This window comes from Sciurus vulgaris, assembly GCF_902686455.1.
Source record: "Sciurus vulgaris genome assembly, chromosome: 4".
In the NCBI taxonomy this organism is placed as follows: domain Eukaryota; kingdom Metazoa; phylum Chordata; class Mammalia; order Rodentia; family Sciuridae; genus Sciurus; species Sciurus vulgaris.
The window spans coordinates 59,768,176-59,780,785 of NC_136464.1; the positions used below are offsets into that span (position 1 = coordinate 59,768,176).

At 33.6% G+C, this 12,610-nt stretch overlaps 1 protein-coding gene across 3 annotated transcripts in view; it reads left to right on the forward strand.

Annotated features, from left to right (window-relative positions):
• The window catches only part of CTNNA3 (catenin alpha 3), a 1,874,587-nt gene that overhangs the window by 617,851 nt on the left and 1,244,126 nt on the right, over window positions 1-12,610 (forward strand). The gene's annotated exons all lie outside the window — the stretch shown is intronic.

Here is a 12,610-nt window from a genome sequence, read left to right on the forward strand (position 1 = left end):
AGGTTACACGGCTTTTCCTTCCTTTCCTGGAAGCCTACATACCAACTAGTACTATGTTAATTATGGAAGAACCAAGAATATTGGGCTATTGGGGACATCACTGGGAAATCACAATAGAAGAAAAGTTCAGGTCTGTTACCACTCTCAATGTTGAGTAGTTAGTGGCCTCCTAATATACAAAGGTTGAACCCAAGGAATGAGGAGGAGCAGAATTAGAGTATATAATCTCTGGTAGGTAGATTGGGAGACTAACTACAGTGAGTAAATCTCATTTGAATACTTGTGCTTTCATTTAGAAATGCAGACTCTTTAAATTTTTTTTTTTTTATACTATAGGTGAACCCAGGAGCCCTAACCATTGAGCTGCACCCCCAGTCCTTTCCCCAATTTTTTTTTTTTTTTTTTTTTTTTTGTGAGCAGAGTCTTGTTAAATTGCCCAGGACCTCATTAAGTTGCTGAGGTCAGGCTTAAACTTGGAATCTTCCTGCCTCAGTCTCCCACGTCGCTGCCACCATGGCCAGTTTAGAAATGCAGACTTCATCTTGTACTTAGGAATTAATATAAACACATGGAACAATTTTATTTTTAAATTTTATCATCCAGGTTTTTCTAGAGACAATTTTCTCTCAAGAAGTAGTGTGGCATGCTTTAGGGGTGCTTTTATTTGCTGCCATGGGCTACACTTTATTTTGCCACAGTGGTAATTAACCAAGTGGTAGTCCAATGGACTAAAGGAACAAATGTGCCTTTGAATTATTGAAACCATAAATAGGAAATAATTTCTAAGCAATGAACATGAATTTTTATAATATAATATATTATAGTAGAAATTTCAAAATTTCTTTTTATTAAAACAAAGCTCATTTTACTGCTAACACAGTTTTAGAGACCAGTCATGAAAGGAGTGTCCAAAGGTAGAATGAAGCAAATGGTCCCAGTAGTAGGTCATGGCAGTTAACATCAAGGGGAGGTCTAGATGTAGAAAATAAATGGAGGGGATTTTCTCTGTTTGCAGGGAGTTTTCACGGACACATGGCTCAAAGTCATCCTTGGGTATCAAGACTTACTATCACAACTCAAGTTCTTGGAAATTCTTAAGGGAAAAGAATGACACTGTCATAAGAATTGGGGTACTAGGCAGTAAGGAACAAAGACATGAGATCAAATATGCAGTTACTGTAACAAAAGTCCCTTTCTTAGAACTAAGGTAAAAGATCAGGGTGGAACCAAGATAAAAAGTCAGAAATTCAAGAATTTCAACTTTCCACACTTTCCCCAAATATGGGAAAGTTTCATGTCTAATTTGGGAGAGAGGTATAGTTGAAATGTAATGACAGAGTTTCTCAGAGTTTAAGTGATCTAGGGACTGAAAGTCAAGATGTATACTTCCTTTACAAATATCCCTGTTCTTCTCTTTCAACCATTTTATAGAATCTCAGATGAACATTAAATTATTTTGCCTTGGTTCAGAAAATGTATTGTTTTTCATTGATTTACATAAAGATTAATTTTGTCAAAGATAAATTTTTACTTTGCTAAATGTGTTGGCATATCTAGAAAACTAAAATGTATATACTCTAACTCAGCAATTTCACTCTTAGTAAAATAAGAAAAAAACCAAGTAGATATGTGTTCAAATATTTTCACATAAGTATATATTGATATGTGCATGAAACTTTTTTTTTTCCTGGAAGGAAACCCAGGAAATCTTTATAAAAGGTGTTTTATCAGGAGACAGAATCTTGGAGGAGAAGAGATATTCGTCACTTTTACTTACTCTGACCACATCCTACTTTCTAAAAAAATCAATAGCCAGCTATTTGAACAGGGGTTGTGGACATAGTTTTTATTTTATATGATAATCTTTCTCTCCTTCCTCCCTCCACCCCCACTATATACATTATATATACAATATATACATTTACTAAAGAATATTTTGTATAAGGATAATCTTCTATTTGCAGGATATGAGTTTGTTGTCATAATCGAGTCTGTGAAAAAATTGTACCAAGCTGTTGCTATAAGTATTATACTAAATTACTAGCCTCTATTATTTTGGTATATTTTATACCTAAAAAGACATAACTGTGTAGTTGTTTATTAAGCTGTCAATTGGCTTGGGGCCTGGGTTTTATATTCCTTAAAATCTATAAATAAGAAAAAAGACTAGATCTATTTTAAAATATGTAAAATGCTTTCTAGTTAATTTGGTGTTTTATATAAATTTTATCTGCATTTATAGTCATGACCTTATGCATCTTATAAAAATAGAAAAGAAAATCAAGACTAAGACAGCTGCATTCATATTTTTGGTGAATGTTCACATAGAAAGAAAATAGCTGCTTTTGCCCTGAGTCTCAGACGCCAAGTTGATATCAGTAATTTAGAGCCATTATCAGACAAAAATGTCCCTCACCACGACTGGTCTGCTCAACCCAGCATGTCTTCTCAGTACTACATTCTCAGAGGCTGAACTCTATTCCAAGGGGGTAATTTTGGCTTGGTCATAGACACATAATGCAGGTATTACCGTACATGACCACTCTTCCTGGGGATAATAGCACAGCTGGACTGCCAATTGGACTTAGAAGAATGACGTCAGGTTTATTTTGCTGCCAGCAATACTAGGAGGCCAAAACTTACTTTAGTTGGAGAGATATGGAATAGTAATAGATATTTTGCTGTTACATAGTTCTTGCTTATAAAAAAATCTTAGAGTGCTTTTGCAAGCATTAATTAAGCCTAGCAACATTCTCTTAGGCTGGTTAAGTGTTATTACATGGTATGCATTTTAGAGATTGGTTGTTGTTTTTTACAGTAATATGCAGAGTTGAATGATTAGAGTGTGGTTAAATGACAGAACTAACTACAGAAACAAGTAGTTTGAATTTCTTTTTCTGGCTCTGATCACCAAATAATCTTTTTGCATGGTAAAGTAACAGGCCTCTACACTGAGTGATGGTACTTCTTAAACTCCTTGAGAACATTGGACTCCTTTCCCCATTTTCTTAGCTCTTGATTCCCTTCTCAAGAATGGGATCATTTTAATTGTACTTCTATGCACATTTCTCATTTTATTTATGTCTCTCTTGGCATCTGATCAATACCTCAAACATTAAATAGGCCTGAAAATGAAATGTAATGTAGTAATCCTTCCTTGCACATAGAAGGCACTGTAATGCATCCTACTATAGAGGCCTCTTGAAGGTCCTCCCAGGAAAAGGAATAAAAAAGAATGGTGCTCCCCCTTCACATGGCATATAATGCCAGATAGGATCTGACCCACCCTTAGGGTATTAGGATTTATAGTTCCAAAAAGAGTTTTTATAATAACATTTTCACTAATTTCACAGTCTGTGTTATGGGGTCATATCAAAGATTGAAAGTATATGTGCTTGCTTTTCATACTTTATAACTTGACCTTCTTTTAAATTGTCCTTATTTTTCTTCCAGTTCATAGGACATTTCTTATACATTAAATGGGTAGATTTGGATTCATGACTTTTATCTTTTAAGAATATTTATTTAATTTTTTTTGTGGGAATCTAGGACCACATGAATGCTAGGCAAGAAACTACCACTGAACTATATTCCCAGCACAATATAATATATAATGACTAAAATTTAGAATACATAAATATATATATTATATATAATATATAATACATGAGTATATTATGTGATATGTATATGTAATATATATAATGCAATATATATGACATACATTATATTATGTTATATGTAATATATTATTAGTCATGTATACACATATATACACACATAACATCTGTGATATATGTCAATGATTTATAAACCAGTTGTATATAATTATTAACACAAATTGAATGATTATTCCATGATAGACCTGCATTATTAATCCTAAAACAAAATAACTATGAATACTGGCAATTTGTATAAACTTTCAGATGGATTTAAATTTTTAGATGTATCATTAACTATGACACTCAAAAGGTATTTTACATAATTGATATCTTGTAATCAAAACCATTGTGTGGAGAAGTGATGAGTTTTTAAATATCTTTTTTATATCTTTATTTTATTTATTTTTATGTGGTGCTGAGGATTGAACTCAGTGCCTTACACAGGCTTAGGCAAGTGCTCTACCACTGAGCTACAACCATAGCCCCAAGTTTAATAGTTTTAAGACAATTTCTTTTCATGGCTATTTACAATAGCATTTAGAATGAACAGGTATAGATATGTTTTGTCTAGTGGCCCAGGAATAAGGAATGATTTCAAAGGTAAGAAATTTAAAATCCCAACAATTCAGCTCTTTAGTAAAAGATTTTCCTAATATAGTCCCACTTTGAGGCCTCTGAAAATATTGTTCAAAGAATTAAAGAAAGCACTGTTATAAACAGATCAAAGTCTTGACTGTCTAATGAGGACTTGGAAATCTCATAATGTTCATCAGGAAAAATTAATAATTTTCTCAGAGATTTCCCTTTCAGTTAATGGAAGCTTTCTATTGGGACAAAAGTTTAAGTATTGATTTTTTTCTGATCTTTTAAATTCTGTACCATAATGGTTTTGAGTTTTATAAACATGGTGATTATAACATTATCTGCCCTCTTATTTCAGAATCCATTAAAATATTGATTTACCTTTTATAGTCATTCCATTTTTAGATTGAACTCAAGATATGGTGAAGTCTCATAATATCAAATTTTAAAATAACATTAATATATACCCTTTATTTTCATATTCTAGTTTTTATTGTACCTGAAAATTTTGAGTATAATTTTGTTATTTCATATTCATATTAAACAGATATGCCAGCTAAATATATCAAAGTTCATCTCTGGTCTCTAAGAAAAATCACTTGAAAGTTCCTTGTCCACTCTCTCTATTCCTACAGATGAATAACTTAGTAAATTTAATTTCTATAAAATGTATAGGATACCCACAATGAGAAATATAATGGACAGACTAACATACACAAAAGAGAATATATAATAACTAAATATATTCTAGATTTGACCCAGCTGTGATGTTTGAGTTTGCCTCTTAGGCTCCACTCATCCATGGGCCAACTGTCTGAGAAAATAGTAGCTGTCATTTGTACTCTGGCTGGTAGGAATATTTATTAGAGGTAGAGTGCTGAGAGACAAAATAATGTTTACTCTAAGTAACTCACTTTTAGTTGGCATGCATGTACCATGTTAAGGAGTTCATAATCATTCCCTGTAAAGAAGAGGGAAGGAACAAATGTTAAAGCTGATTAATGAATATCTGATATATAAGTTTAAGTTAGTTGTACAGGTGGCAAAGTTTCAATTCCATTTCAGAAGATGAGGATCTATGATTCAATTACTTTGCTATAATTTATGATCCACCCAAGACCATTAATTATAAATATGATATGATGTTTCTTTTAAGTCTTGAGAACATTTGTTTCTGATACCTACTAATGTTATGCTTTGATGCCTGCCTAAAAGGATGTACTGTTTGCTTCTTTGTTTATGACATGTTGGTGCTGTGCTTCCTACTTCTGAATCCTCATTAATTCTAATACTTCTTATGGATTTTAAGTGTTTCACTTCCACTCCAGATTTCACAAACTTAGAGTGCATACACATACCCACATATATACCATTCTGTTGTGTCTTCTTGGTGGTATATCTGAAGGAGAAAAAAAAACAATCATGAATTTTGAAATCTTTTCCTGTTATAACATGCAATACAAATTTTATAAGCAAACATCATTCCTGGAATGTCACATACCAGATAAATGACATAATTTTGTGAATAAGTTTAAACCTTAGGATCTTTTATTCTGGAGCTGTATTTTAATATCTACTTACATAAACACATAAAGCAAATTATGTAATTTTGTTATCTACAATCTAGTGATACATGTCATGATTACTCATATAAACCCTTCTTTTTATTAGGTATATAATCACTAAATTGGCAAGGCTAAGGTGGGAGATAGGATAATACTGTTTAAACTCTTTTCTGCTTCATTTATATATATTAGTTGTAGGTAGACACAATACCTTTATTTTATTTCTATGTGGTGCTGAGGATGGAACCCAGGCTCTCATGTGTGCTGGGTGTTTTGTTGTTAATGCTTTTTAATACATGAAAGGTAACAAAAGTTCACTCACCTCACAAACAATATGTAAACTTTTATCACAGTAAATAAAAGACTTTTTAAAGTTTAAAAATATATATTTTTATTTTTAGGTGACCTCAGTAATTATACATATTTATGAGATTATGATGTGACTTCTTAATACATGTACACAATATGTGATGATCAGATCAGGATAATTGGCCTGTCACCTCAGCCACCTATCATTTCTTTGTATTGTGACATTTAAACTCTTCTCTACTAGTTATTTTGAAATATCCAATCAATTGTAAGAGACTTTTTTTTTTTTTTAACCTACTTTTAAACATTGTTTTGATAACTCCCAGGGAGATAATGTCTGACAAATGTCATTCACATAATACTGTTGCAGTTGTTGCTGTAGACCTGTTGATCTGGGTCTTGTAACTTTCTAAACTTTTGGAGTCTGTCTTCCTGCTGCTTCTCATCTGACCCTTGATTTTCAACCATAGCTGAAGTGGAGCAAATAAGAGGGCAGGACTGCTTTTGTTTCCATATTGAAGTATCACTAGCAGGCACTTCTTTTTTGGGGGGGGGGGTATATTGGGGATTTAACCTAGGGGTGCTTAGTCACTGAGTCACATCCCCAGCACTTTTAAAAAAGTTTTTAATTTTGAGACAGGGTCCCACTAAGTTGCCTAGAGCCTTAACTAAGTTGCAGATTCTGGCTTTGAACTTGTGATCCTTCTGCCTCAGCCTCTGGGGACTTGCAGGTACTTCTTGATGTGTTTTTATTATAAGTGCCTAGCTGCCTCACCCAAAGATGGGTTAATATTCATTACTTTTCTTCCCTTGTAGAAAGTGAGAGACATCCCACCAATAATTTTGGTATTGACTTTCAAATCCTTAAGGCAATTTGGCTTTAACTGTTTTATCCCAGGATTTCCTCTCTAAATTCTCATCCTAGCAGAACTGGGCTTAAGGATCCAACATTTTTTATTTTTTCTGAGAACCTTTAGTTTGGCTGGAGAAAGCATATGTTTCCTTATAATTAAAGGACTTTTCTCAGAGTATTTTCTCAGTTTTGCTTAGTGCAGAAATACTTACTGAAAATATGGTCAAAAACTGGTGGAAGACAGAAAATTAAATCAATAATTTCTCTTTCTTTCCTTCTTTCAACATCTGTATATATTTCAAACTCTTCCTGGTAATTAAAATATCATTACCATTCCTTTATTTCCTCTGTATACACTACTCTTTATCTTCTCCTTCTGCTGATTTCCTTTCCAGGGAGGAACTAAATTTCTAAAAACTCAAATTACATAAGATTAAATTAAATGTAAACAATGTATCCATTGTTTATCTCCTAGAAATAGAAATAAATAAAGGTGACAGGAACATGTTTTCCACTCTTAAGGAGTTCTAGCTTTGGAAGCATACATATAAATTATTATACTATAAAAGAGAATATAATAACAGAGATATAGGAAAATAAAAATCAATTGTAATTTAAGGAATAATGAAAATATCTAATGACTGACAAAAACAAACAAGCAATAAACAAAACCCCAGATGAACAGAAAAACATAAAATAAAAAAAAATATACTCCTGAACCAGGAAAAATGTTTAGCCTACAAAAATAAACATTGAAAAGGGATATATTTGAAGGTTAAGTAAATTGTCACCAAAGAGCAATGGAAGAATTGAAATGATCTTGTTCTCCAAATCTTGGTACATGGATGCTAGAACAATCCATGCCATTATTTTCACTTTAAAAGAGGCATATGTGATTCAAGAAAAAAGAAAATCTACTATGCTTTTTGTGTGGTCTGTGAAACTTAATTATGGACTATCATTTGGAGTGATATGGTAAACAGAAAAGCATACAATTGGTTCAAAGAATGGGTTGTCAAAAGATTTCATTGTTTATAAGGAAAATTGAGATAATTGTGAGATCATGATTGATCTTTGGGTTTTAAATCATGGCTTTGGATATCAAGGGCAAAAATAATCATCTTAACCTTTCCAAAATATGTGCCCATGTTTATAAAAAAGATTTAGTCTCATTATATTATGCTCAGTCAAAAGACCATATTTGCATTATATCAGAGGTACAGGGACAAACCTGTAATTAGTTCATACCATCATTGTTTTATTTTCTGCCATCTATGTAATCACCTTACAACATATAAGCCTCCAGAGTCTCTCACATTCACTAGTAATTTTATCATTTACTGTTTTATTCTTTGTTTTTTAAGACTTATCTTTCTTTTATTTTCCATCTTCCAGTCCTTTCCCTCATTCCCTAGAACTGTATTCCCTCTAAAACAAATCTGACCTCTTTAAAGAACACTACTCCTCTACCTTTTTCCATTAACTAAGATAACTTATCTCTTGCCATTGTTTGGAGTGAAGTCTGATCATGTTCCTACCATCTAAGAATCATAAATTTCAGGGGTGGTAGCAGACATTCATTCACTTATGTCTTGTCTAAAACATCCATAAAGTGACTTCTTTGTGGTATAAAAATTTATCTTCTTTTGAAGGTCATAATTTTTGACTGTTCCAGCCCCTATTCTGACCTACGCATACCCTAGCAATTGATAGTGGTTAGGAAACTGAAGAGTAATGATGTGGCCATAGTTTAAGATTGCTTTTAATTTGACCTATCACCGAACTGGCAAGCAGGAACACATAAGAAACATGCTAAACTGAGGATAAAACTTACTCTTTTGATGGATGCCTAAAATTCAGTGTTCTTTGCAACAAGCAGGGACTGAATAGTCTACCAGTTCCAGAGTTGCCCCAAATTAAAATCTCTTTGCTTTTTATGTGTCTCTGGAAGACTGGTCACATAAGAACCCTAGTATTCACCAAACTATTTTATGATGAAATTGATTTTATGCTACAATAATAAACATTCCTCTATTATCTTTCATTCATTTTGGTGTCATCTTATAGCAGATGTCACAGTGGACTAACTCATTCTCTCTTTGTTACTGTGATTTATCAAACTCATTATCACTTCTACATATGTCTTAGTGTTTATAGAATTGGTTAGTGGACTTTTCCATTTAAGTCCAGTTATCTATGTCTATGTGGGTCACCTCATCTACCATCTAGTCTGAGTTCTGACTCAACTTGAGTAATCTTTGCCCAACTCTTCCCAGGCAACCTTCTCTCATGGGCAGCTGGAGTGTCATGTGAAGAGTGAGTCTATGCTTGAGAATTACATAGGATAGAGCTATGTCCCAGCTTTGCTACTTATTAGTTGTGTGGCACTGGCAAAGTCACGTGACTGTTCATCTTGGTATAATAATCATATTATATGTAAAACGGCAAACAGGGTGCCTACAGATGCTTAAAAATGCAAGTTTCAACTCCCCTTCATACAGCTATATATTTGATATTTTCCTTGTATAGAATTTTTAGTCTCTGAAATCTTAAACTCCAATACATGGCTTCTTATCTTTGAGTTGACTAGATATAATTTGCTCTAAAAATTAAAGAATCTGCTGATTCTTTCATTTTTTTCCTCAAGTCCATTAACCCAACTCTCTTTTTTTACCCCTCTATATGTCATAATTCTCCTGAATAAATGCTCCCTAGGCAGGCAACTCCTTCCATTCCTTTGCTTCTTTATAGCTCTGCATCACTAACTTTGTAATTTTTCAACTTTAAATCAACCCAACAATTTAACTCCTGTGTTCCTCTGCCTGTGTTGATATCTTTACATATTTGTGTTCTATAGTCTTAGCTAGAATATATTGCCTGATATGTATTTTGTGTCCTTGATAAGCTGCTTTTTCTCTTTCTTTCAAACCTTTACTACCTCAATCCCTAAATCACATACCTCTTCTCTACTTTGAGTTGATCATATTGCATAAAATATTAGAGGGAAAAATTATCTATTATGAACACCCTCAGTTTCTTGTATGTATATGTATCTATTACATATCATATCCATAAGTAATTCTTTCCCTTTTATCTTTCTGGAAACAAAATCTCTTCATTGATTTAGGGTTGCCTACTTTCCAAGTGATTAATGCTTTCCATTCTTTTTCTTATTATTTACATATATAAAACCAAATGATTTTGGATTTCTATTCCTTGATTCCATAGATGCTTTTTACATGCCCCAAACCAAGTAGGTGATCTTCTTCTTATCACTTCAGTTTTAATATTCTTATGTTATAATATCATTTAGTGATTTTTTGATATGTTTACCACCCAAACTAGAAAACTAGGAGTCATATTAGATTCCTGTCTGTTTCATAAATGCTATATTCTTTTGATCTGTCAGGTCCACTGTTTTAATTTCACTGTGTCTTCTTCATTTATGCTGCTGGTATCTTAAATAAAATTTTCATCATATTCTGTGTAGATTACTGCAAATAGTATCCTTTTGACCTGTAATCTCAGTTTCTTACATTTTCTGGTATATTCTTTCTGAAATGTGACTAATGATACTCCTTATCTAAAATACTTTATGTCTTCCCATTACTTTTAAGATGAAGTTAAACTCTTTCTCATGGTATAAGGCACTCTATGATATAGCCTTGCCTTTCTTCAATTGCACTTATCTCATTCCTTCTCACACTTAACCTGCAGCTACAGGTTTATAGTTCTTGTGAATGCAATGCTCCACAATAAGTATTGAACATCTCCATGTAATACTTATTTTCATCTGCTGAGGATACCTGGGGCTATTTCAAAATAATTTTTGAGTACGTCTCATATGTGCAGCTCTAATAAGTCCTCTTCTAGATGCCAGGAAACAAAAATGACTAACACATATTTCTGACCACTGGGAGGAATGGAGACATAAAACTGAAAAATGGATGATTATATATAATGTCACTGCAGTAGGAACTGCACTTCCCTAGTTCCTCAATATCTACCATAACCCCAGGGTGACTACACATAGTACCTGGCCAAAAACTTAACATTTTCCAATACTAATAGTAGCAGCATAATAGCTATTACTTATATAGTTGTTATTTGTGCCAAGCATTGTTTTAAGTCATTTGACATTTGTTACCTTAATTAATCACTGAAACAACCATGAAGAGTGCACACAATTTTTATGCTCTATTGGTGAGGAAATGGACACATAAGAGTATATGTTTCTTGACTAACTTTTATCATATAAACACATGCTCAGGGTACTGTGAAGTCATTAGACAAAGGGACCTAACCTGAGTGTCCCCCAAAAGTCCATATTTTAAATACTTAGTCCCCACAGTGGCACTATTAAAAGGTGGTGGAACTTTTATGAGATGGGGCCTGATAGGAAGTCCTTGGGTCATTGGGAGAGTGACCCTAAAAAGCATAGTGGGACCTTGGTCTTTTCTTCCTCTTTTTGCTACCTGGCTTAGCAGGCGAGTGACTTGCTGTGCCACATGCTCCTTCCATGATGTGCCACTGTACTAGAGGGCCAAAGTGATAGGGCCACTTGATGGTGCACTAGACCCTCCAAAACTGTAATCCAAAACAAATCTTTTCTAAGTGAAGTCCTTCAGTATATTTGTTATAGTGATGGCAAACTGACCTGCATGCCAACTCTCTTGGCTCAGAGAAGACGTCCTAGAACATTCCATACAAAGGAAAGAACATAACAGGAAGACACATGAAGTAGATCAGTGTATTCTGAGTTCTTTGAGAAGGGAAGAAGAGTGAGAAATGATGCCCAGAAATATTGAAAGTGTAATATAGAAAAGGTAAAAAGTTTAGTTTCTTTAATTTTTCAAAATAATTGCTCCAGATCCTACATGGCCTATTATTATCTTTGGCTTACCCTTGATTCAGTTTTTACTTACCTTCCTGAGACCTGCCTCAGGCTCCTGGAGTTAATGAGTTTCAAGTATAGGAAGAAGTGAGATCCAATGTCTCTGTTACCTTTCATTTATCTTCATTTCTCTGTTGTTTTCATTTGTATGTAGTGCTGCTGTTGGAAATTTTCTGCTAGCTTCTCATCATTTGCTGTGTGGCAGGTTGATGCTCCAAGCTCATATCACAGGATTATACACCTTTTTAGTTCCCATTTCTTTGTTTATCATTGTCATGCTAAAATCAATTAGTTCGAAAAAACTTCCAACAAAAGCCACAAAATGTACTGAAAAAGAGCTCTAGCAAATTCTAAGGCCTTTGTGTTGAGTGCATTTCTTCAGCCTTAGATTCATTCCAGAAGGTTTATCTATTTGCAAATATTGGGAAAGGATCAGTTCATCTTAGAGTAACTCCTCATGTGAATCATGTCAGTATCTCCCCATTGCCTAACTTTCCATATAGAGTGTCAGGAACAGCAACCATTTGAATCAGCAAAAGGAGGCAACTCTTCCTTCACTGCCCTCAGAGTAGGTGCCTTCTCTCTGCCACCCTAAAAGTGGGTCCAGATCACAAAGAGGCTTATTAACTAAGCTATGGAGCTTGGATGTCATCTGATTGATGTGAAATAGTCACTGAGGTCTTAAGACACACAGAGGATCTGGTCGGATTTTTAAAAGGTGGAATTTTTATAGTGAAAGGAAGAT